The sequence below is a fragment of the Oryctolagus cuniculus genome, chromosome 5 (genome assembly GCF_051225735.1).
Source record: "Oryctolagus cuniculus isolate XC-2025 breed Fujian yellow rabbit chromosome 5, ASM5122573v1, whole genome shotgun sequence".
In the NCBI taxonomy this organism is placed as follows: domain Eukaryota; kingdom Metazoa; phylum Chordata; class Mammalia; order Lagomorpha; family Leporidae; genus Oryctolagus; species Oryctolagus cuniculus.
The window spans coordinates 144,667,791-144,694,961 of NC_142871.1; the positions used below are offsets into that span (position 1 = coordinate 144,667,791).

The 27,171-nt window shown below is 40.8% G+C and overlaps 1 long non-coding RNA gene across 4 annotated transcripts in view; it reads right to left on the reverse strand.

The window, feature by feature from the left end:
• LOC149126769 (uncharacterized) overlaps positions 1 to 27,171 on the reverse strand; it is a 90,473-nt gene that overhangs the window by 59,591 nt on the left and 3,711 nt on the right. The gene's annotated exons all lie outside the window — the stretch shown is intronic.

Genomic DNA, 27,171 nt, shown 5'->3' on the forward strand with positions numbered 1-27,171 from the left:
TTTATTTGCAACCTACAAATTTGCCAGTTCCTTAGCTAGAAGCCATCATAATGGTACCTCAGATGCTCCTGGACTTCGGTGGGGTCACATCCTGATAAACCTATCCTAGTGGGAAACAGTGATGGCACCTCACCTCCGGCACATCCTAGCTCAGCAGCACAGTGCACTGGAAGGTGGCATCCAGGGTTTCTCTACTGGCCTTGTGACTGCCCGAGAGCTGCACTGGTTGCCTCTTCCCAGCATCACAGGGAAAGATTGGACAGCACTAGCCTGGAAAGATCAACATTCATCATTTTACTGAATGCGCATGGCTTTCACACCATCATGAAGTCAGAAAAATCATTGTCCAACCAACAAAAGTTAGGAACCTGCTGTTTATAAAGTACTTCTTCGGGGAAAACCCTTGCTCCTCACCCTTAAGCCCTTTCTTTCTCTCACAGTCCATTCTGAATCTTTAGGAAATCCCCTTGGCTCAACTTTCAATATACTCCAGAATCTCTCCTCTTCACAGCATGTTTGCTGTCACCACCCTAGTCTGAACAAATCATCTCTACCTTGACTACAAAACCCTGCCTAAGGATCTCCCTGCTTCTGTTTTATCATCCTATACCTGTAACATACTACACCTGTAACATACTATTCGGTTTACTAATTAATTGTGTTTATTGTCTTGTTCAACTCCTCTCTCTAAAATATAAGCTGTGAGAACATAAATCTTCTATTTGATCATATTCACTAAGCACCAGACAAAATAAGTATATCCAGTAAACTTGAATTTCAGTTAAACAATGGATACTTTATTTTAGTGTAAGTATACACTGCACAATAGTTGGTTCAAATTCACCTGGCAATGCTGTATTTTTACATGCTAAATCTGACAACCCTAACCTATAATGCTGGCATCATCATCATGAGAAGCATTCTATATGGTCTATTTCTTTTAATTAAAATTAATTTGATTCCAAAATTCTACTAGTATTTTGAGATTTTATAAGCACTTTTCAGAAATGTGCATTGTCAAAAACCAAAACAGTGAAATGAAAAAAGTGAAGTATGCCCTCCACAATACAATTGTTCATAGATGTATTAAATCAATTACACTTATAAATTACACTTATAATCAATTACACTTATAAAGCATTACACTTTATAATATTGCTCAAAAAGAAAACAGAACATTCTAAAATGAACATATGTTAGAGGACACATATTAGAGTGCAAAGCTGGAGATCTGAGTTGGAATCGATCTAATGTATAGTTAACAAGTACATGAAGAAGAATGAGTCCCAAATTGCCCATACCTCTGACCTTTAATGATGTTGTGTAGTTTTCAATATCCAGATCTTATGAGCTATGCAGTTGCATAGATTTATTTCATAAGATGCAGAATATTTTTAGCTATAATTTCTTACAGTATTTTCTACTTATGTGACCAGAAGCATGAAGGAATGACAAGTGTCAGATATCGCATTTTATTTTTAAATGTTTACTTATTTATTTTTCATCTAGATGAAAGGCAGAGGGAGAAGGTGAGGATTACAGAAAGGGAGACAGAGAGGGAGAGAGAGAGAGACAGAATGAGAATGAGAGATCTTCCATCTGTTGGTTCATTCCCCAAATGCCCACAACAGCCAATACTATGCCAGGCTGAATCCAAGAGCCTGGAACTCCATGTGGGTGGCAGAGACCCAAGAAGCTTAGCCACGATCTGTGAATTCCCTGGATGCTTTAGCAGGAAGCTTGATTGGAATTTGAGTGGTTGGAACCTGAAACAGCATTCTGATGTGGGATACATAAGCAGCAGCTATACCTGCTGTGCCATAACAACCACCCCTGGACATCTCATTTTTATTAAAAAAAAATCATGAGATCCATGCCCTATTGAAATCTGTGATTATATATAAAAGTCTGGCCAAAGTAAAGAAACTACTTATATGACCCTACTGTAAATTATATGTGATAATAAAATCTATCCGAATAATCATCATAATAAGTTGCTTATTCAAAAGATGACACCAATGTTTGAAGCATTTTTAGAACTTCTGTTTTGGATTTTCTTGTAGCAAGGTAATAGTAAATAAATATTAACAAATTTTTTAATACCAGGCAGAAAGAGGCAGAGCTAGGAACTGTAGTCTCTCAGCACCATCTATGATCTTAACACCTGTGCTATGCAGACTGCTTAAGGAAAGTTGCATTCCCAACATGGCTGACCTATGGACGCAGATTGATCTACTAAAACTTTAGGAGTGAAGTTATAAAATAACCATTATGCTTGACTTTTAACACAAAACAGTATGATTCAACCTGATTGATTTAATCTCTCAATTTAGGCAAGAAACGTGGCTATGAATATTTCCTTTATCCATCTATCCAATGAGACACTTAGGTTTCCTCCACATCCTACCTGTATCTTAAAGCTTGCACAATGCCTTGTTTGTCCATGGATGCCTGCCAAATATTTGTTTGTTCCATCTTGTTGATTTTACTCTGATGAGGCTATTGGAAGTTTGAACCCTCACACTTTGTTTTCTTTTCAAGGTTATCTTTGCTCTTCACGATCTCTTGCAATTGCAGATGAATTTTAAGATCAGCTTGCCAGTTTCCATGCAGAAAAGGAGCTGGACTTTAGAAAGAAACTGAATCTGTAAATCAGCTTGGAAAGTGTTGGCATTTTACTACTAAGTCTTCCAAATTACAAACATAGGGTGTCTTTTCATTTATGTACATGTTCTTTAATTTCCTTCAGTGATGTGTAGTTTCCAATATCCAGGTCTTATGAGTTACATAGATGCATAGATTTATATTTTCATAAAATGTGGAACATTTTTAGCCACAAGCTCTTGCAGCATTTTCTGTTCTTTTCTTTCTTGCTTCCTCCTGCAGCTCCCATTATGTCTCTATTAGTGCGGTTGATGGTGTCCCTTCTCTGAATCTCTGTTCACTTTCTTCTTTCACTTTTTCTTACATTTTTCGGACTGCATAACCTCATTTAAACTATTTTTCAAGTTTTGTTTTCCAGCTAAATTCTGTTGGTGAGCTCTTTAGTGAATTCTTTTTTTAAAAAATTTATTTATTTTAAAGGCAGAGTGATAGAAAGGGAGAGAAGAACAGAGTGAGATCGATCTGCCAACTGCTGGTTCACTCCTCAAATTGCCACGTGGCTGGGGCTCGTCCTGGCCAGTGCCAAGAGCCCAGAAATCCATAGGGGTCTCCCATCTGGGTGGGAGGGCCCTACATATTTGGATCACCTTCCACTGCTTTCCCAGGGAGATGGATCAGAAGTGGAGCATCCAGGATTCAAACTAGCCCTCCAATATGGGATGCCAGTGCCACAAGTGGTGGCTAAACCCACTGCGTCACACTAGGATCTAGTGAATTTTTTTATTTTAGCTATTGTACTTTTCATCTCCAGAACTTTTCTTTAGTTTTTTTTTTTAACTTTTTAATCTCTGTATCGGTAATCTTTATTTGGTAAGATATCATTACCACATTTTATTTTTCCAGATGGTTACTTTGAGTTCTTTGGAATATTTACGGTAGTTAATTTAAAGTCTGTGTCTAGTAAATCCAACATGCAAGCATTAATTGATTGCTTTTATTCCCTTGTAAGTGTGTAATCTGTTTCTTTGCATAATTCACAACATTTTTCTTACAAATTTATTAAAACTGGATATTTAAAATAATTGAATTTAGAGGCTGGCACAGCCTCTGCCTGAGATGTCAGCATTACATATGGGTACCAGCTCATGTCCCAGCTACTCCTCTTCCAATCCAGCTCTCTGTTTTGGCCTGAGAAAGCAATGGAAGATGACCCATGTGCTTGTGCCCCTGCTCTCACATAGAAGACCCGGAAGAAGCTCCTGGCTCCTGGCTTTGGATCAGTGCAACTCTGGCTGTGCGGCCATTTGGGGAGTGAACCAGCAGATGGAAGACCTTTCTCTCTGACTCCCTCTCTGTGTCTGTAACTCTACCTCTCAAATAAATAAATAAAAATCTGAAAAAAATTAATTTGTCAATTCTGGAAATCCGATTCCCCCACTGCCTAGGATTTGTAGCTGGTTTTCATTTTTGAAAGCATTACTGCTGCTGCTATTTGTTCAGTGCCCTGTGAACCAAGTCTATAAAGCATAAAGTTGTATATTATTTATTGCCTGTGGCCAGTGAAGTCTTGGCCTGGTTAGCTTACTTGTCATCTAACATATATTACCTTATATATTTTGAAATTCCTCCAGCCTTTCCTGCAAAGCTCTGTGTGCATGCTGGGGCACACATTCAGTGCTCTGGGAGTTTACGTGTACTCAGCCTTTGCTTCCTGCTTGTATAGAAACTCATGGTCTTCTTGGGTCTTTTCCAGCTATGCACACAGACTTGCACATGTGTGTGGCCATCCAGATTCCCAAGAATCCAGCAGAGCTTCCCCAACCTCCCGTAGATATCTTATTCCAAAGCTTTTTCTTGTGATTGTTTCAGTCACTGTTGCTTATCACCTGCAAGGAATGTGTATGCCTCCTCCAACTCACATGTTGAAATCCTAACTGCCAATTGGGTAGCATTAGAAGATGGGGTCTTCAGGAGTTGATGAGGTTGTGACAGTGGAGCCCTTATGAATAAGATCAGTGCCCTTAAAAAAGAGACTCCCAAGAGACACCTCATCCCTCCCACCGTGTGAGGGCCCAGCTACAAGGTGCCATCCATGAACTAGGAAGGAGGCTTCAGCAGACAGTAAGCCTACCAGGATCTTGATCTTGGACTTCCCAAGACCACAGAATTGTGAGCAGTAAAATTCTGGTTGTTATAAGCAACCCAGCATAAGGTTATTTGTGTTATTGGCCGCAAAACAGATGAAGACACCAACTCAAGCTATACAATGTGAAATGTCTGATGCTGGGAGTTTGTGACATGTGCCCAGGAAAAAGGTTATTTGCACTCATTGAGTTCTGCATGGGTTCAAATGAAGACAAGCTCAGGTAGCTGCCAGACAGGTCAAATAATGGCAATCTCTGCCAACACTGCTCCTTTGGGAGGCTCCCACACCATTTTGCTCCAGTAGCCCGCAGGCTGCTCTTGCACAACTATCATGATTGTGAGGTCATTGGTTCTGGGGAGAAGATGACAGAAACAGGACAAGAAAACACCATGAAGCTCACTGTTCTTACCAAGATTCACATGTTCTGTGCCAGTAAATGCCCTCCAAATTGTCACAAGCCTTTGCTGAGTTTCTGGAGTTTTGAAAAAAAAGTTGACTTTGATGACTTTTGCCAATGTTCTTGTTGCTTTAAAGATCTTTGCTTTGCTTCTGAAATGCCAGTCTTCTTCCAGTATATATTTGTTAAAGATTTATTTATTTATTTGAAAGGCTCAGTTACATAGAGGGAGAGGGAGAGAGAGAGAGAGAGAGAGAGAGATCCTCCATCCACTGGTTCACGCTCAAAATAGCTTCAAGGGAGGAGCTGTGCTGGTCCGAAGCCAGGAGCCAGGAGCTTCATCTGGTTCTCCCACATGAGTGCAGGACTTCATCCTCCTTCCACTGCATTTACACTCCATTAGCAGAGAGCTGGATCAGAAGTAGAGTAGCCAGGACTTGAACCAGTGTCCATATGGAATGCCAGCACTGCAGATGGCAGCTTAACCAGCTCCACCACAGTACCAGCCCCTCTAGTATTTCTTAAATGAGATGTTCATCTTTGTTCCTCTTCATTAAGAAAGATCATATTCTGGAAGTTCTCTCCATTCCTTATAACACATATATTATCAAACCCGTCCTTTGGTTTTGACAAATGTACAAATGGATATGCTAAGCATGCCACTGAGTTTCATGGGAGGAAAACCCAGGCCCTTCTTTGCTCATTCTAGTTGCTATTCATAGTTGAACATTTGTTCTCACATAGTTCTTCTGAAATATTTATGTTCCACCCCTTTCCTCCAGTTTGTTATAATTTAACAGGCCTTCATGGAGCTAAAAGTATATAGGGGCCCACGTTGTGGTGCAGTGGGTTAAGCCACTACTTTTGATGCTTGAATCCGACTTGAGTGCAGTTTGAGATCCCAGCAGCTCCACTTCCAACCCAGCTCCATGCGAATGCCCTGGAAATGCAGTGGATGTTGATCCATGTGCTTGGGTGCCTGCACCCACGTAGGAGACCTACCCAACCCTGGCTGTTGCAGCCATCTGGAAAGTGAAGCAGCAGATGGAAATCTCTCTTTCTATCATTCTTCCTTTGAAATAAGTAAATAGATCTTAAAATATTTTAAAAAATCTTATATCTCAAAATGGCAATATAAATAAATAAATCTTACTGTGTATTAATAAAATAGTAGCAGGGAAATCAGGGTTTATCAGAAATACCAACCATGTTTCAAAGAAGCGCTTTTCTGCCTTAAGCCAATAAGACATTAAGTCAGGTCAGGCAATGTATCTTGAAAACCTGAAACCTTAAAAAACCTGAAAATATGGCCTGAAAATAATCAGTCATTACCTGGTGCATTTTGACATTGAGAAAGGAGCATCTTCATGTATTCAGGACAGTTCCAGGAAAATCAAGATGCAGATTTGTATTTTCTAGCATTTCAAAAATTTTCTAGACCTGTGCTATTTTACTAGGCAGAAGTATTTTATTCTCCATAAACTTATCAATTTGGCTGAGGTGATGATATGTATGTGTGTGTGTGTGTGTGTGTGTGTATGAAAGCTTTTATTCAATAAATATAAATTTCATAGGTACAGCTTTAGGAATATAGCAGTTCTTCCCCCGCCCATACCCGGCCTCCCACCCCTCCCCACCCCTGTCCCACCTCCTACTCCCTCTTCATTCCATTCTTCATTAAGATTCACTTTTAATTATCTTTATATACAGTAGATCAATTCTATACTAAGTAAAGATTTCAACAGTTTCCACCCAAACAGACACACAAAGTATAAAGTACTGTTTGAATACTACTTTTACCGATAATTCTCATAAAGCAACTCACTAAGGACAGAGGTCCTACATGGGGAGTAAGTGCACAGTGACTCCTGTTGTTGATTTAACAATTGACACTCTTATTTATGACATTAGTGATCACCCGAGGCTCTTGTCATGAGCGGCCAAGGCTATGGAAGCCTTTTGAGTCCAAAACTCTGTCAGTATTTAGACAGGGCCATAAGGAAAGTGGAAGTTCTCTCCTCCCTTCAGAGAAAAGTACCTCCTTCTTTGATGTTCTCTTCTTCTATTGGCATCTCACTCACAGAGATCTTTCAGGTAGGCCATTTTTTGCCGTAGTGTCTTGGCTTTCCATGCCTGAAATGCTCTCATGGGCTTTTTAGCCAGATCCAAATGCCTTAAGGGCTGATTCTGAGGCCAGTGTGCTGTTTAGAGTGTTTGTCATTCTATGAGTCTGCTGTGTGACCCACTTCCCATGTTGGATCATTCTCTCCTTTTTAATTCTGTATATTGTTATTAGCAGACACTTGGTCTTATTTATGTGATCCCTTTGACACTTATTCCTCTCTTTATGATCAGTTATGCACTTAAAATAATGGCTTTAGCACCTGCCAACTGAATGGGATTTGAAGTCCCATGGCAAGTTTTTAGCTTTACCTTTAGGTGTAATTCAGTGGGAACATGTGCCAAACTGTACATCTACTCCCTCTCTTATTCCCACTCTTATTTTTTACAGGGATCAATTTTCAATTGGATTTAAACACCTAAGAATAATTCAGTTTTAAGTAAAGAGCTCAACAAATGGTATTAAGTAGAAAAAGAAAATACTAAAAATAATAAAATAGTAAACTGTTCCTAGACAGTCAGGACAGGGCTGATCAAGTGATTGCTTCTCATAATGTCAAATTTCACTTCTACAGGTTTCTTTTTAGGTGCTCAGTTAGTTGTCACAGATCAGGGAGAACATATATTTGTACCTTTGGGACTGGCTAATTTCACTCAGTATGATGTTTTCCAGATTCCTCCATTTTGTTGCAAATGACAAGAATTCATGTTTTTATTTTTACTGCTGTGTAGTATTCTATAGAGTACATATCTCATAATTTTTTTATCCAGTCTTCTGTTGATGGGCAATTAGGTTGATTCCATGTCTTAGCTATTGTGAATTGAGCTGCAATAAACATGGAGGTGCAGACAGCTCTTTTATTTGCCAATTTAATTTTCTTTGGGTAAATTCTGTGGAGTGGAATGGCTGGGTCATATGGTAGGACTATATTCAGATTTCTGAGGTATCTCCAAATTGTCTTCCATAGTGGCTTTACCAGTTTGTATTTCCACCAACAGTGGATTAGGGTACCTTCTCCCCACATCCATGCCAGCATTTGTTGTCTGTTGATTTCTGTATGAAAGCCATTCTAACAGGGGAGAGGTGAAACCTCACTGTGGTTTTGATTTGCATTTCCCTGACAGCTAGCAATCCTGAACATTTTTTCATGTATCTGTTGGCCATTTGGATTTCTTCTTCTGAAAAATGTCTATTTATATCCTTGGCCCATTTCTTAAGTGGGTTGTCTATGAGTTCCAATAGTCCCTTAGTAGAGTACTTTGGATCCCCTATGTAAAGAATCTTGCTGTCTTCAAACAGGGATAGTTTAACTTCTTCCTTCCCAATTTGTATCTCTTTGATTTCTTTTTCTTGCCTAATGGCTCTGGATAAAACTTCCAGTACTATACAGAATACCAGTAGTGAGAGTGGGCTCCCCTGTCTGAGACCAGAACTCAGTGGGAATGCTTCCAACTTTTCCCCAATTAATAAAATACTGGTTAAGTGTTTGTCATAAATAGTCTTGATTGTATTGAGGAATGTACCTTCTATACCCAATTTCTTTAGAGTTTTCACCATGAAAGGGTGTTGTATTTTATCAAATGCTTTAGCTGCATCTATTGAGATAATCATATGGTTTTCGTTCAGCAGTTTGTTAATGCGATGTACCACATTGATTGATTTGTGAATTTTGAACCATCCCTGCATACCAGGGATAAATTCCACTTGGTAAGGGTGGATGATCTTTCTGATGTGTTGTTGGATTCTATTGCTTAGAATTTTGTTGAAGATTTTTGCATCAATGTTCATCAGGGAAATTGGTCTGTAATTCTCTTTCTCTGTTGCATCTTTTTCAGGTTTAAGAATTAGGGTTATTCTGACCTCATAGAAGGAATTTAGGAGGATTCTCTCACTCACTTTAATAACTTAGAAGAATTGGAATTAATTCTTCTTTAAATGTCTGGTAGAATTCAGCAGTGAACCCACCTGGTCCTGGGCTTTTCTTTGTTGGGAGGGCCTTCATTACTGTTTCAATTTCTGTCTCAGTTATGGGTCTGTTTAGGTTGTCTATGTCTTCATGGCTCAATTTAGGTAGGTTGTATGTGTCCAGGAATCTATCCATTTCTGCTAGGTTTCCCAGTGTGTTGGCATACAACTCTTGGTAGTAATTTTTATTTCTGTGATGTCTGTTGTTACATTCCCTTTTTATCTCTAATTTTATTGATTTGGGTCTTCTCTCCCCTTTTTTTGGTTAGTTGGGCCAATGGTGTGCCAATTTTGCTTTTTTTTTTTTTTTTTTTTCAAAAAACTAGCTCTTCATTTTGCTGATCTTTTGGGTTTTTAAAATTTGATTTTGTTGATTTAATTATTTCTTTTCTATTATTAGCTTTGGGTTTGGTTTGCTGTTGTGTTTCTAGGTCTTTGAGATACATTGATAGCTCATTTATTTGGTGCCTTTCCAATTTCTTGATGTAGGCACCTATTGCTATAAACTTTCCTCTTAACACCGCTTTAGCTGTATCCTATAAGTTTTGATATGTTGTGTTGTCTTCTTCATTTGTTTCCAGAAATTTTTTGATTTCTCTTTTGATTTCTTCTATGATCCACTGTTCATTCAGGAGTATGTTGTTCAGTCTCCATGTGTTTGCATATGTTCTAGAAATTCCCGAGTTACTGATTTCCAGCTTCATTCCAATGTGGTCCGAGAAAATGCATGGTATGATTTTAATTCTTTTGAATTTGCTGAGACTTGCTTTATGGCCTAGTATGTGGTCATTCCTAGAGAAAGTTCTATGCACTGGTGAGAAGAATGTGTATTCTGCAACTGTAAGATGAAAAGTTCTGTAGATATCTGTTAGGTCCATTTAGTCTATAATGTCAATTAAATCTGCTGTTTCCTTGTTGATTTTCTGTCTGGTTGATCTATCCATTGCTGAAAGTGAAGTATTGAAGTCTCCCAATGCTATTGTATTGGAGTGTAAATCTCCCTTTAAATCCGTTAACATTTCTTTTAAATAGCCAGGTGCCCTGTAATTAAATTCATATATGTTTCTAATAGTTACATCTTCCTGTTGAATTTATCCCTTAATCATATAGTGCCCTTATTTGTCTCTTTTAACAGTTTTTGTGTTAAAGTCTATTTTGTCTGATATTAAGATGGCTACATCAGCTCTTTTTTGGTTTCTGTTGGCATGGAATATCTTTTTCCATCCTTTCACTTTCAGTCTGTGTGTGTCTTTGTTGGTGAGATGCGTTTCTTGTAGGCAGCAAATAGATGAGTTTTTTTTTGTTTGTTTGTTTGTTTTTTTGACAGGCAGAGTGGACAGTAAGAGAGAGAGACAGAGAGAAAGGTCTTCCTTTGCCGTTGGTTCACCCTCCAATGGCCGCCACGGCTGGCGCGCTGAGGCCGGCGCACCGCGCTGATCGATGGCAGGAGCCAGGTGCTTATCCTGGTCTCCCATGGGGTGCAGGGCCCAAGCACTTGGGCCATCCTCCACTGCACTCCCTGGCCACAGCAGAGAGCTGGCCTGGAAGAGGGGCAACCAGGACAGAATCCGATGCCCTGACTGGGACTAGAACCCGGTGTGCCGGCGCCTCAAGGCGGAGGATTAGCCTAGTGAGCCACGGCGCCAGCCCATAGATGAGTTTTTTTAAAATCCATTCAGCTGGTCTGTACCTTTTACCTAGGTGGTTGAGGCCATTTACATTCAAGTTGACTATTGATAAATAATGACTTTGCTCTGCCATTTTTCCAAAGATATTTCTAATTTCTACTTTGAACTTCCTTTGATCTTTTACTGAAAGATCTTCTTCCTTTACCTTCTTTCATAATGATGACCTTGTGTCTGTGTTTCTGTGTGCATCACATCCTTAAGCATCTTTTGCAGGGCTGCATGGGTGGTGACAAATTCTTTCAATTTCTATTTGTTATAGAAGGTCTTTATTTCACCTTCATTCATAAATGAGAGTTTTGTAGGGTATAATATTCTGGGATGACAGTTTTTTTCTCTTAAGACTTGGACTATATCTAGCCATTCTCTCCTAGCCTGTAGGGTATCTGATGAGAAGTCCACTGTGAGTCTAATTGGAGATCCTTTGAAAGTAATCTGGCATTTCTCTCATGCACATTTTAGAATCTTCTCTTTATGTTTTACTGTGGTGAGTTTGATTACAATAGTTTGTGGCATGGATCTTTTCTGGTCATGTCTATTGGGAGTGCTGTGTGCTTCCTGTACTTGGATGTCCCTCTCTTTCTCTAAACCTTGGAAGTTTTCTGCTGTTATTTCACTAAAAATACCTTCTAATCCTTTCTCTCTCTCCATGACTTCAGGAACTCCTAGAACCTGAATGTTGGTTTTTTTAATAGTATCCTATAGATTCCAAGATTTTTTTTTTTTTGACAGGCAGAGTAGACAGTGAGAGAGAGAAACAGAGAGAAAGGTCTTCCTTCCAAGACTGTAGTTTTCTAATTTCCTCTTTTTGCCTTTGGTTTGACTGTATACTTTCCTGTGCTTTGTCTTCTAAGTCTGATTTTCTCTCTTCTGCTTCACTGACTCTGTTTTTAATGCACCCCACTGCATTTTTTATTTGTTCTATTGAATTCTTCATTTCATTTTGATTTCTCTTTAAGATCTCAATTTCATGGAAAAAAATTCTTTCATGTCCTGCATGGATTTCAGTAGTTCATTGATTTGCTTTTGATTACTTCTATGTAATCTTATGATCAATTTTTTGAGTTCCAGTTCTTGCATTTTTTCTATCTCATCATCTTCACAATCTAGTATTGAAATGTCTTGTTCTTTTGGGGTCATCATGTTATCATCTTTATTGTTTCTTGTATTGGTGTGTTTGTTCTTCAGCATTTGTGGAAATACCCATTGGTTTCTTTCTTTCTTTCTTTCTTTCTTTTTTTTTTTTTTTTTTTTTTTTTTTTTGGTGTGGCAACTTTTATCATTGTACTATGACTCTGCAGATAAGTGGAATGTCTGCTTTCAGTGAATCTCTAGAAGCTTATAGTAGGTATGGCCAGAAAGCTCTGTTCAGTTCTCCAGGGTTAAACATGTGCCTAAGGTGACATACCCAGGTTTGGTGTGGTAAATCTTCTCTCTCTCTCTCTTTTTTTGTAATCAGAAGGGAATTATATTCTGCTCAGCTGAGCTCCTTTCAATGGAGACTAGTGCCTGAGTGTTAGCCCCAGTGGGTATATTCATCCACTCTGTCCCAAGGACAACACAAAGCATCTGTACAGTCCTCAGTGTACATTCAGATTCCCCAACAATGTCTCTCACCACGTAACCAGGAACCCCCAAGCTTGTGGCTTCTCCTACTGAGACTGTTCAAAGTCCCAGCCATACTGTGAGTCCTCCACACACCCTCAGTTTTTTTTCATAATCCCTGTTCAGAAGCTTCACACAGCCACAAGCTCCTAGTCCCCCATTAGTTCTCCCAACCAGAGTCAGGGGTCTCTGGCTGGTTGCCGGGCACAGACATGAACTGGCACAGCTGTTACGTATGTCCAAAATGGTGCCCACTCTATTGGCTTGTTGCAATACGCCATTGTAAACTGATCAGGGAGAGAGAAACATGCCCATCCCATCCTTTTTTTTTTTTCCTCCTCTAGTTTGGCTGGTACACTTTCTCCCATGGGGCTTCAAGCCACATTCCCTCTAGGCTCTTCCTGCCTCTTTTTCGCCAGTGACTTGGGCTGCTGCAGTATGTTCTCACTTCACTTTCCAGCATTGGTGCATAGGCTCTTGGCTGTTGGAGCCCTGAGCCATGGACGCCCACACCCTCCACATAGGTCCACTGTGTCCCTCTATGTTCGGTAGAGTTTCCTCTGTCATTTTTTCCCTAACCCTTCCCAGAGACTACACTATCACCACTTTTTTAAAACTATCTTCTCCTGGGCTAGAGCAGTAAGCTTCCTTCCTACTCTGCCATCTTAGAACCTCTCAAGGTGATTATATAGAGAGAGACTCCAAAAAAGTTCATGGAAAATCCATATTATGAAACAACTATGGATGGATTTATATTTTTTGCAACAAAATAAAATTATCTTTTAATTCCATGTTTCCATGAACATTTTGAAGTGCTCTCATATATACACTACAAAACATTTCATGAAAACATATGTATCTGATGCTCAAGCATGTATATAATGCTTGTATCTAAGCTGATTTATTTTGCCTTATGGAACTATGATGCTTCACAAAATGCAAGACAGCTTAAGAAAATATTGATTTACTTTTTCCATGCAAAATTACTTGTTGGGTTTTTTTGGTAAGAAAAAATGATAATTTTTTACATATAAGTGTGCAAGACAAAAAAATGGAAAGTTGAAATTGCAAGAAAAAATAGATTAAAACTCTCATTTTGGGGCCAGCGCTGTGGCCTAATGGACAAAGCCACCCCCTGCAGTGCTGGCATCCTATATGGGTGCCGGTTTGAGTCCCAGCTGCTCCACTTTAGATCCAACGTTCTGCTATGGCCTGGGAAAGCAGGAGGAGATGGCCCAAGTCCTTGGGCCCCTGCACCTGCGTGGGAGACTCAGAAGAAGCTCCTGGCTCCAGGCTTCAGATTGGCACAGCTCCAGCCGTTGCAACCAATTGGAGAGTGAAACAGTGAATGGAAGACCTCTCTCTCTCTCTTTCTCTCTTTCTCTCTCTCTCTCTGCCTCTCCTCCTCTCTGTGTGTAACTCTGACTTTAAAATAAATAAATAAATCTTTTTAAAAACTCTCATTCTTAAAGCTTTGGGGAAAATAGCTTAAATATCAGAAAAATATTCAACTGTGCTATTTCTTCAATGCCTTTCACATCACTGATTCATCACTTGAATTATCCTCCAACGTTAGAAGAAACAATGCTTTAATTAAGACAGCTGGTACTGAAATGGATTCTCATTGTGAGTTCAAAATGACACTGCTCTCTATACAAATGGGACCGTGTATATTCCATACACTTTGATATAAATAGAAACAGAACAGATAGGCCAAAATAAATTATTTTTGTAAGATGTTTGGGTTACTTCCCTGGTTGGATGTGAATAATTGAGTAAATTACATTGGTTTGTAAACAGAAAGAAATAGATATCCTATCTCCATCCACAAGCACACATATGCATATCTACCTTCGCGACATCACTTTTGCCATCTCAGTGGTTTGAAATACAGCACAGAAAGGTTTCTTGATTTGTGCAAGAGTCACTGCAAGAATATGACAGAAATCCTGACTGTGTTTTGACTCTTTGGTGTGCTTTTTAGCTAATTTATTGGCACTTGTCTCTTTGGCAGAGCCTGCTGCATTGCTCTCTAAATGGAGTACTTTAAGGACAGAGATCAACTATCTGCTTTCTCTAATTGACATTCCTGTACTCCCATCAACATCTTGCTGTGCTGTCTCTTCTATTTCTCCCAGTTTCCAAATTTCTGGAGTGCCTCTCACATCAAGGGTATATACCTGTGATTACACAAGAATATTGCTGAGTGAAGAAATAAATATCTAGATGTCCCAGAGAATATCTGGAACATTTTCAGGCCTAGGAAACATCTCCTGGGGAGAAAAAGCCAAGCCAGGAAAAAGCACTATGGTCCTCTGACTGGCAAACCACACATCATATGAACAGATATGTCGCTGTGTTCCTGCCCCATCTCAGTCCAACCTTGGTGTAGACACAGTGGGAGGAGGTGCATGGCTCCTCCTCCCCATCTGCCACTTAGAAATTCACAGACATATACCCAGGCAATAGCTGCAGGTGCCTTATGTCACTGAGCACAAAATGTCCATGCTCGGAGCCTGAGAACTACATCTGTAGAGGATAAACCAACACATCCATGGAGAATGGAGACAGAACCCTGAGGAGGGGAAGACTTACACTTTGAGCTTCTGTACTTCTTAAGAGACACACAAGCATTGTAATTTTGCCCCTTAATGTTGACCTGGGCTCATTGGAACTGTTCCTGAGTATGGTGAGTAATACACTCATAGGCTACCGGCTACAACTTTGAGCTATTTACAGTCAATCAATATTACGCAAACTAGTCCAAGAATTGACGGACAAGGGAGGCAATCTGAAAGCTAATTTTGATGGACCTATGATTTGTTGGCTTTTTCTGTATCTCAAATTCTCATCATTCACACTGATTACTTCTTTGGTTTCTGGCTAAGACAAAAGTTTAGTAAACAAGGTATTTATCTGTTCTGACAGATCTTCTCACATAAATATGTACTTTACAAACAGAAATTTCCTGCATTTTTGTTGTAAATTGGCTGGAAATCAGCACAATAAATATACTAATTGTAACATAACAGGCCTCAACACATGTTTTTAAGATGAATTTTTAAATGAAGAAATATACTAATATTTTAGTAGCAAGGGGTTTTTACAAAATATATACACATTTATAACTGACTAAAAGGAATTCTCATTCAGGCCATGATAAAATAACATGTATCAGACTTACCCTAACACCATTAAATAAGAACTATAACTGCAGGATAAAATTCATGAAACAACTGATGGAGGGCATTGGGCAGCAAGCCCTTTGTGGGTACAATTCTCAAGACAGTGGAAATAGATCAGACGAGTCTCACATTCTTTCCAGATTTCTTTCTGAAGTTATTTTCCAACCCTTGGCACTGCGAAATAGAGCCCAAGCACAGAGTGTCCAGTTTCACTGGGCAGAAGGATGAGAGATCAGAGCTTGGATCTCTATGAATGCTAGCGTTTAGCGGGTATATACCAACCAAGGGACAACTAAAACTAAGGAGCCAAAAGGTCTGCACAAAAGTGCTCATTGGATTTTAGGTTAAATAAGACACACCCAGAAGAAAGGGTGAAGCTGGCATTGGGGCACAGCAGGTCAAGCCATCACTTGCAACAGCAGCATCCACATATCAGCACCAGTTCGAGTCCTGGCTGCTCCAGTTCCTATATGGCTCCTTGCTAATGTGCCTGGGAAGGCGGTGGGAGAGAGTCAGCCACCTGAGTGGGAAACCCAGATGGAGTTCCTGGCCCTTGATGTCAGCCCGGCCCAGCCCAACTAGTGTGGCCATTGGGGCATGAACCAGTAGGTGGAAGAAGTCTTTCTCTCTCTGTCTTTCCCGCTGTGTGTGTGTGTGTGTGTGTGTTTGATTCCATCTTTCAAATAAGTAAAATAAATATTAGAAAATAAAGGAAGCCTATTTCTCTCTCTCTCTCTCTCTCTCTCTCTCACACACACACACACACACACACAGCTGCTGGGAGGTTAACTGATGAGGAAAGATCTCAGAAGTTTCAAAATACTGGGAGGATCTAAAGATTCCAGCCCAGTCATACTGAAGAGACTCTGATGAACACTTCATTTACTCAGTCAAGACTGCATAAAGTCCACGTACTAAGGGAGACGGCATGTTCTAGGATTAAGTAAAAAAATATTGAAAACCAATTACTCTAAAAAAAATCGAAATCCAACTCTTGACAGAATCGAGCGATCTGCCAGTCATTTAAATGGTGCCAATACAAAACTGAACATATGTTATACGAAAATAAAAATGCAGAGCTTCTGAAACAAACACTGAGCATACAAGTAAGAAGTCATAAGATAAATGAAGAAGCAGGAAAAAAGGATGATAATCAAGAGAAAAAAGGAGTCTGTAGAAGCAGATATAAAGAAGACCCAAATGTTGGAGTCAATGTAGACTGACTCTCAAATAATTACAAATGTTAGGTTGAAGGAAATGAAGGACAATATAGATAAAATATGTAGTGTTTCAGCAGAGAATTATAATTAGTAGAAGTGTTAAATGATCATTCTAGAACTAAAAAGAAGTATCTAAAGTCACTTGATGCATCTGACAAAAGATAAGTTTAGTGAACTCACAGATAGGTTGATAGAAATAACAAAACTAGAGTGAAAAAAGAAAAAAAGTCAAACACAAGAACACAGAAAAAGAGAGATCAGAATCACAATGAAAGATTTATAACATGCACCATGTGCAAGCAACTGAGGTATCTCCTCTCCATCCAGGAGAAAGACAAAATAAAATAGAAGAACACTGAAGGAAATAATACCCATAGTATTTTCCAAATATGAACGATGTAAATTCCAGAAGATCAACAAAATCTAAACAGGAGAAATACAAAGAAACCCACAATTATGTGCTTCAGGCTCAAATTGTTGAAGATTAAAAATAAGCAAAAAATTAATCTTAAAAGTAGCTTTAAAATATGTACAATTGTCTCATGCTGAACAAGGAGAAATATACCACATAAGTGGAAATATCAATATTTGAAAAAATGTTTAGGTAATGAAGATCATTCTTACAAGACACTTGTATTAAGAGAAGTTCTTCAAGTTAATGTAAAAGTGAGAAACAAGAAAGGTAAACAAAGGGTAAATAGAAAACATTAATGACCATTTAGAGTAACTATAATAAAGTTGTCTATGATTTAAAATATATATCGAAGTAAAATATATCTTTAAAATAGCAAAACATATAGGGGATAAATGTAGTTTTTGCATTGCTCATGGTGTGGTATAGTACTAATTTAAAGTAGACTGTAGAGGCCAGCACTGTGGCAGGTAAAGCCACTGCCTGCAGTGCCTGCAAACCCATATGGGTACTCTTTTGAGTCCTGGCTGCTCTACTTCCTTTCTTTCTTTTTTTTTTTAGAAAATTTTTATTTAATAAATATAAATTTCAAAAGTACAACTTTTGGATTATAGTAATTTTCCCCCCATTAACCACTCTCCCACCCACAAACCATTCCGTCTCCTACTCCCTCTCCCATCCCATTCTTCATTAAAATTCATTTTTAATTATCTTTACATACAGAAGATCAACTTAGTATATACTAAGTAAAGATTTCAACAGATTTCACTCACACAGACACACAAAGTATAAAGTACTGTTTGAATACTTCTTTACCAATAATTCTCATAGTACAACACATTAAGGACAGAGATCCTACATGGGAAGTCAGTGCACAGTGACTCCTGTTGTTGACTTAACAATTGACACTCCTATTTATAAATTTATTTTTTTTTTTTTTTGACAGGCAGAGTGGACAGTGAGAGAGAGACAGAGAGAAAGGTCTTCCTTTTTGCCGTTGGTTCACCCTCCAATGGCTGCCACGGCCGGCGTGCTGAGGCAAGGTGCACCGCGCTGATCTGATGGCAGGAGCCAGGTGCTTCTCCTGGTCTCCCATGGGGTGCAGGGCCCAAGCACTTGGGCCATCCTCCACTGCACTCCCTGGCCACAGCAGAGAGCTGGCCTGGAAGAGGGGCAACCGGGACAGAATCCAGAGCCCCGAACAGGACTAGAACCCAGTGTGCCGGCGCCGCAAGGTGGAGGATTAGCCTAGTGAGCCACGGCGCCAGCTGACACTCCTATTATGACGTCAGTAATCACCCGAGGTTCTTGTCTTAAGCTGCCAAGGCTATGGAAGCCTCTTGAGTTCATAAACTCCAACCTTATTTAGACAAGGCCATAATCAAAGTGGAAGTTCTCTCCTCCCTTCAGAGAAAGGCACCTCCTTCTTTGATGGCCCGTTTTTTCCACTGGGATCTCACTCACAGAGATCTTTCATATAGGCCATTTTTGCCACAGTGCCTTGGCTTTCCATGTCTGAGTGTGCTGATTAGGAGGCCCTTAGGTCATTGGGGTTGTACCCCCAGAAGGTAGCTTTTGCAAGAGGGTTGGCTGGAGATGGTCCCAAAACTCCCACTCTACCTCCTCTGCGCATGTACCCCTCCATTTACACCATTTAATCTTAGACTGTGAACCCCCAAAACCATGAGCTGAAATAAACCTTTCTTCATAGCAGCTTCTCTCATGCATGTATTAGAGTGATGAAAAGCTGACTAATATACCCTCCTTCTATAACATCAGACAAAATAAGTAGGAGTCCTGTGTTCATATGTCTGACAAAAGACAGCACAAGACCAAAATTCCTAGCAGAAAGAAAATTCTGAACTGAAATAGTGGTTGCCCTGATTCTCTATTTGGGAACAAATTGCTGAGCATGGCATCAAAAGTTGGAGCCTGAGCAGAGCTTAACTGCCTTGCCTTGCTGAGGTGGTAGAGATTAGAGTTTGGTGAATATTAAGTGTTTCAAAACTATGGGACAGAGCAGCAGGGAGAAAGGAAGCTAGACAGGCATGAGGTGAGAAGAAATATGTGTGGGTTCCCCTACAAATACCTGACTATAAGTGGGGTGGTATCTGCCAGGGGAACACAAAATATGCCTTACAAGAGAGTGGTTGTTTTGGAAAAACAATACAAAAGCGTAAGCAATTACTGAGGGATGTCGAAATTTTAGTTCAGCCAATAACTTATTAATATCTCCTTAACATCCCAAGGTCTTACTAAGACATTCAAAAGGCTATACATTAGAATCAAGATTAAGGTCTACTCTAGACTCATCCTGATACAGCTTAAAGATAACTAGAAAATTTCCAAATGTTTGAAAACTAAAGCAAACACCTTTAAATAAACCATGGGTTTAGAAAAGTCACAAGAAGAATTAGAAAATATTTTAATATGAATAATTATGATTCTTTAGCAGAGAAAGGGTTTGTGTGTTATATGCCAAGTCAAGGGCTTTGGAATACACAAGTTTTGCCTTAACAAAATGCTAAAGTCAAACCTTCACATGTCTACAGCAGTAACCTAATTGTCATTTAACACAAAAGTCAACACTCTTTATAGAGATATAAAATTGTGTCCAAATCCTCTCTATATAGCATTATGGTCAAAGGCCATTTCCAACAAAAAATTACTAGATAGGCCAAGAAATACACCACTGTGAACCATAGTCGGGAAAAAGCAGTCAATAGAAACCAACACTGAGATGGCCTAGAATAGGTTTAGCAGATAATGACTTTAAGCTATCTTATAAAGAAGGCCAGAAAAAGAAAAATACAATCTCAGTGAGCAAACAGAAATCTAAGCAAAGAAATCTAAACTTTAGATCATGAAAACTCTATTGTAGAAAGTATAATAACTAAAATTTTTAAATTTCTCGATTGGTTAAATAATGGATTGGAGATGACAAGAAAGTCAGTGAATTTTCAGACAGGTCAGTAAAAAATATGAGCCTGAAAAGCAGAGAGAAAAAATTCAAGAAGAAATGAAGAGACTTGTGGGATAATATTAAAGTAGTATTGTGGGGAGCAATCCGGACTGGACTAAGTTACTGGAATTAAGACTTATTCTATGCATCTGCTCTCCCACAATATGGCGCTGGGAGAGAAGTAAACAGCTTCTACACAGCTGCCTCCAGTTCAGCTAATAAACTGCAGGACCTGCTCCTGATTGGAGGAGAGCAGCGTACTCGGCGTGTGGGTAGCAGAGTTAGGATTGGCGGAGGAGGACTATAAAGGAGGAGAGAGACGGCATGCACCAGGAACATCTAAGAGGAACATCTAAGGGGAACACCTGTGCAGCCCCCGAGAGAGCCGGCCGGCGGTGTGCCGCTCCCCTGTGGAAGTGGGGAATGTGGCCAGGGGGAACCGCCCTTCCACGGAGGTGGAAGGGATAGTAGCCAACCCGGGAAGAACCAGCAGCAAACCCGGGGAGGGCCGAGCAGACGAAAGAACAGCGCAGGGTTTAGTGTTGCTCCTCCACGAAGAGGGGGAGCGACAAGTATAAAATAGTAATCATGAATTCTCAGAAGGGGGATAAAATGGGAATAGGACTGAAAAAAATTTTCACAAACTAATGGCCAAATACACCTGAACTGAAACACCTAAAAGAACATCACACTTACCTACCATATTGATGACATCATACTAATTGGACCAGATGAGAAAGAAGGGGAAACACTGATTAAATACAAACAAACCAAAAAAAAAAAAAAAATGTGCTACAGAAGCTAAGAGATAAGCCTTACAAACTCTGACCTAGGGCTGGCATTGTGGTGCAGCAGGTTAGGATACTGCCTGTGATGCCAGCATCCCATATGGATTCTAGTTCAAGACCCAGCTGCTCCACTTCCCATCCAGCTCCCCAGCTAATGCACCTGGGACAGCAGTGGAATAAGGCCCAAGTGCTTGGGGCCCTGCACCCATGTGAAAGACCTGGACAAAGTTCCAGGCTCCTATCATCTCCCTGACCTAGCCCTGGCCATTGTGGCCATTTGTGGAGTGACAGCAGATGGAAGATCTCCTCTGTCTCTCCCTCTCTGTAACTTTATCTTTCAGATAGATAGTTAAAATTAAAAAAAAAAAAGGTAATTAGGCCAACACCGTGGCTCACTAGGCTAATCCTGCACCTGCAGCATCAGCACCCCAGGTTCTGTCCCAGGTGCCAGATCCTGTCCCAGTTGCCCCTCTTCCAGTCCAACTCTCTGCTGTGGCCCAGGAAGGCAGTGGAGGATGGTCCAGGTGCTTGGGCCCTGCACCCACATGGAGACCAGGAGAAGCACCTGGCTCCTGGCTTCGGATTGGTGCAGTGGGCCAGCCGCAGCGCACCGGCCATAGCAGCCATTTGGGGGATGAACCAACGGAAAAGGAAGACCTTTCTCTCTGTCTCTCTCTAACTCTGCCTGTCAAAAAAAGAAAGGTAATTAAATTAAAAAAAAATAAACATTCAGGACCCAGCCACATGAGTACGATTTTAGGTATCCCCTCCAAAGGACAAACTATTGTATTTGCCATCTCCTACCATTAACAAGAAAGAACAAGGGATGGCGTTGTAGTGCATCAGGTTAAACTATTTCCTGAAGCGCCAGTATCCCATATGGGCATTGGTTCAAATCCAGGCTGCTCCCCTTCTGATCCAGCTCCCTGCTAATGGTCTGGGAAGGCATCAGAAGATGGCGCAAGTGCTTGGGCCCCTGCATGCACATGGGAGACCCAGAATAAGCTGGCTCCTGGCTTCAGTCTGGCCCAGTCCCAGCCATTTGGGGAGTGATCCAGTGGATGGATGATCTCTCTCAGTATCTGTAACTCTGCCTTTGAAATAAATAAATAAATAAATCTTGAAGGAAGAGAAGGGGTAGGGGGAAGAGGAGAAGAGGAAGAGGAGAAGGAGCAGGGGAAGGAGGAGGAGGAGAAAGAGAAGGAGGAGGAGGAGGGTAGGAAGGCACAATGACTGGTGGTCCTCTCCGGGTCACAAAGGCAGGTATTCCATTTCTAGGAGTATTTCTTCTACCCACATAACAGGTGAGAAGAAAAAGGCTATAAGCTTTCATTGGAGACAAAAGCAAGAAAGAGCATTACATCAGGTCCAGGCTGTGACGCAGACCATCCTGTCACTTGGGCCATATCCTCTGAGAGAATCCACATTATTAGAGCTTATCAGTGGCTGCCCGATCACGTGCCCAGTAACTACCGTGGAGTGCAGACTCCATAGGGCAAGGGCTCAGTTCCATGAGACTGTCCACACTTCCGGAGTCAGCCACAAGAGGAGACTGTAGGTGACCCCCACCTCTGCTCAGCTGGCTACAAAGTCAGAGGTTCCTATGAACTTCCTCTTCATGTTCAATAATGAGAACTGCTCATAGAACTCAAGAAAGTGCTTTGCTTATGATGCTGGTTTATTGTTAAAGCTACAAGTCAGACAGCCAAATGGAATATGTGCAGAGTCTGGAGCAGGTGGGTGGCTGGGGCAGAGCTCACCAGGCACACCACCCTCCCAGAGCACCAGTGTGTTCACCAACTCAGGAGCTTGGCAAATCCAACATGTAGGAATTTCTAAGGCAGTTTCATTAAATAGGCATGGTTGACTAAATTATTGGCTCCTGCTGACTGAGCTCAGTCTCCAGGCCTTCTCTTCTCCCCTCCCTGAAGGTTGAAGGCTGGGGTTGAAAGTTTGGGAGGTGGCTTGGTGTTCCTGGTAAGCAGCACCCATCCTGTAGGTACCTAGGGCCCTTACTCCCCATGAGTCATCTTATTAGCATATAAAAAAGTAAATTTCCAGGGCTTTAGGAGTTCCGTGCCGGGAATGAAGGACAAAGACCAAATATTTACTATTTAACCATACTACATTTCCCGACAGAATTTATGGGTCTGAGAACCAATGGAGAAAATTAAGAGTGGCGCTGTTTACCATCACCCTCTAGTGAGTTTGTGCTCCCTGTCCCTGCCAATCTGTCCTGGTTCAAAAATAGAACTCCTTAGCCAGGAGTCATGGCAAGCATCACATTGAACCACAAGCTACAATTGCTGCTGGACACTTCCGGTTCCTTATGTCTAAGGGACCAGCAGAGAAAAAGAAGTCACCATGGCAATAGGTATTGCCCCCAGTCATCGGGAGAAAATGGGCTGCTGTTATGAGACAGGCAGTATGGCACTCATGTGATCCCCTGGGGTGCTCCTAACCTAACCCTAACCTATTTTGACAAGTAAATGGACAAGTGCAGAAGCCACACTGTGAAAGGTACATGGTAACCAGGGGTCATACCCTGTGATGGTTACTGTGATGGTTACTTTGACGTCAACTTGTTTAGGCTTTGGTGCCCAGTATTCCGTTTTTGTTTTTGGTAAAACCCTAGCCTAGATGTTGCTATAAGGTATTTTGGAGATGTGATTGACATTTAAATCAGTTGATTTTAAGTAAAGGAGATTATTCTCAATAATCTGGTAGACTTCTTTCAATCATTTGAAGGCCTTGAGAACACAATCTGAGGTTTCCTGGAGAAGAAATAATTTCGTCTTGAGACTCTAACATAGAAATCCTGCCTGAGTTTCTGGCCTGCCTTCAAATTTCAGATTTGCCATGCTACCCAGTTCCTTATCTCCCTCACCTTCTTTCCCTCCCTCCCTCTCTAGATAGATAAGTGATAGATAAGTAACTGATAGATGGATAAATGATATATAGAGATGATACAAGATAGATAGATAGATAGATAGATAGATAGACAGACAGACACATATCCTACTGATTCTATTTCTCTACAGATTCTTGATGCACAGGATGAGGCAAGACACCCAGTTCAAGAGATGTGATAGCTCAGGACGAGAAGAATGTAGAAAGAACAAACTTTCTAGAAAGAATAAAGAGATGACTATCAGTTGCAACCTCAAGATCCTCCCTGGAGCAGCAGAAGCTGTGGCTCATCCCATTAACCTCCCACTTCCAAGTTCTGTCAGGAAGAAATACACACGAATCCTGGAGGAGCTTCTCCCCTAACTTACATGGAATTCAGCCTCATGGTGGGGAACAAGCCACAATGGACACTGTGACACACTGCCTAGGTCTTCCATCAGGAATGAATGAAAGACTTCGGTTCCCAGGTGCTGGAAGTGCCTTCTGCTGTCCGCCTCTTATGGGGGACACACTCACTGATGACAGAGGCAATGACGGATAAGGGACAGATGCCAAGGCTCTCAATGCCAATGCCTCTCAACCCTGAGGGGCCATCCCAGCTTCAGATCTCCCATAAGGGCTCGCTGTAGGCTCTGTTGAGGCATCATTGCAGCCTAACTTCTCCCTGAGCTGAATCTTGTTTCCTTCCACAAGCTGAAAAAGAAGTGTTAGCGTCTCCAACTACCCAGTAAAAACAGCCAAACCAAAGAAAGCAAAATCTCCATGACTTCATTCATATGGAAGTCAAAACAGGCAAAATTCATGAGAGGAGGGCAAAAGCAAGAGCATCCCAGCAAATCAAGTCACAGTCTTGGTGACAATGTGACCCTTGGACTCAATCCACACCTGGAACTTGTCCAACCCCTGAACTTTTCAATTATAGGAAACAATAAATTCCATTTTGTTATTTAAGCCAGTGTGAGTTAGGGTGTTTCTCACTTGCAACCAAAATTTCCAACTGGTACAACGGTGTCAATTAGGATTTTGAAAACCCGCCATCAACATGCAAGCTGGTACCATGCATCAGAAGATCTAAATATGGGCAAACCCTTGCACCTAACACACATACTTGTAATAATTTATTCATTCAACAAATATTCAAACACAGATTATGTGTCAAACACAATTCTAGGAGGTAAGGTTTTAGCAGTGAACCTGTCAGAGTCTGTTGTGGGACTCAGATAATAATCAAGGATGTGCAAAAAGATTTATGCATAAGGGTATTAATTTCACAGCCCCTTATAATAGGAAAATGTTGGAAGTAATAGAAATATGCAACAAAAGGAGACTGCATAGGGACTGGCATCATGGCCCAGAAGGCATCTTGTGTCAGACTGCATGTTCGAGTCCAGCTGCTCCACTTCTGCTCCAGCTCCCTGTTAATGCACCTGAGAGAGCACTGGAAGATGGCTCAGGTGCTTGGGTCTCTACCATCCACATGGAAGAACCAGATGGAGTTCCAGGCTCCTAGTTTTGGAGAGTAAATCAGCAAAAGGAAGTGCTCTCTCTCTCTCTCTCTTTCTCGCTCTTGCTCTCTCTCTCTCCTTCTGTAATTCTGCCTTTCAAATAAAATAAAAATAAAAATAAAGTAGATCTTTTTTTTTTTAAAAAAAAAAAAAAGGAGATTGTTAGGGCTGGCACTGTGGCTTAGTAGGTAAAGGCTCCACCTGCAATGCCAGCATCCCATATGGGCACCAGTTCAAGTCCTGGATGCTCCACTTCTGATCCAGCTCTTTGTTATGGCCTGAGAAAGCAGTAGAAGATGGCCCAAGTCCTTGGGCCCCTGCAACCACATGGGAGACCTAGTAGAAACTCCTGGCTCCTGGCTTCAGATTGGGCCAGCTCTTGCCTTTGTGGCCATTTGGGGAGTAAACCAGTGGATGGAAGACCTCTCTCTCTCTCTCTCACTCTGACTCTCTCTCTGCCTTTGCCTCTCTGTAACTCTGCCTTTCAAATAATAAATCAATCAATCTTTAAAAGGGGGGGGGTTGGTTGCATAAGCAAACTTTGGGTCATTTGCATGATCAACTGCTTTTTAGGCATTTAAAAAATTGCAAACGCTAGTTAGTGATAAGTGAAAATACTCATCATATATTTTTAGGTGAAAAACAGGGTGCTGGTGAGACAGGATACTGCACATAATTCATGTGCGTGCATTTATATGTGTACATTTTCAAACACCAGTAAGAAAACCCTAGAATTTGATTTTCTGAAGCATCAACAGTTATTCTGAAGAGTAGAATTGTGGGTGATTCTGATTTTCTTCTTTATGTTTCTTCAAGCTTTTTCATAATTTTCTATCATGAAGATACCTTTCCATTGTTATCAGAGAAAATATCAACTCTACAACCTTACAAAATGATGGTCATTAAAGTAGTTCATTCTCAAGCCTGTTACTTAAAAAGGAAGCACCGCTCGCATATTAACCACTGGGTCTGAGCTGACCCTCAGGACACATCTTTAAACAAAGGGCCATACTGGCATCTTCCATTCTAGGGTGGATGGGCAGAGTTTTTTCTAGGTGTTGGAACTGGATAAAGACCACATGGGCAAGGCTATTTCCACTGCACTGTGCCCTTTGCCCAGCACACAGCTACATCATTCGTAGGAGTCTGTCATCAAGAGAGGTCACCCAATACCTTTGGAGAGTATCATCAGTTCTCTAAATATAACCCAACAGCTCAGAGACTTAAAACCAAAGTACACCCTGAGCTCCAAATGGGAAGAAGCTCATGGTGGTTGGGGGGAGGGGGGTTGAAATGTTTGCATTCTCTTTCTTGCCTTTCAGAGTTACAAAACAGAATTTAAAGTGTGGGGACATCAAAAGCCACTTCCACCCAGGCAATTGGAAACCGCTGGGAGGGTGAAATTGGAAATGAATTTTATCCCCCCCACACTTTCAATTTTGCCCTTGACATATCCCCCAAATAACCCTACTCTGCTTTCTGGAATTTTGCTGTCAAAGAGGCATTACGACTTTAAGCACTGCATAACGGTTACAAATTCCCATTTCACTTGACTTACCAGCTTAGATATGGTTTAACGCAGCATGAATAGGTTTCCCCCAGAGGTGGGTCTGAGCTGCGCCAATGAGGTTTCTGACTGTGAATTCTCCTGCACACTAAAATAGC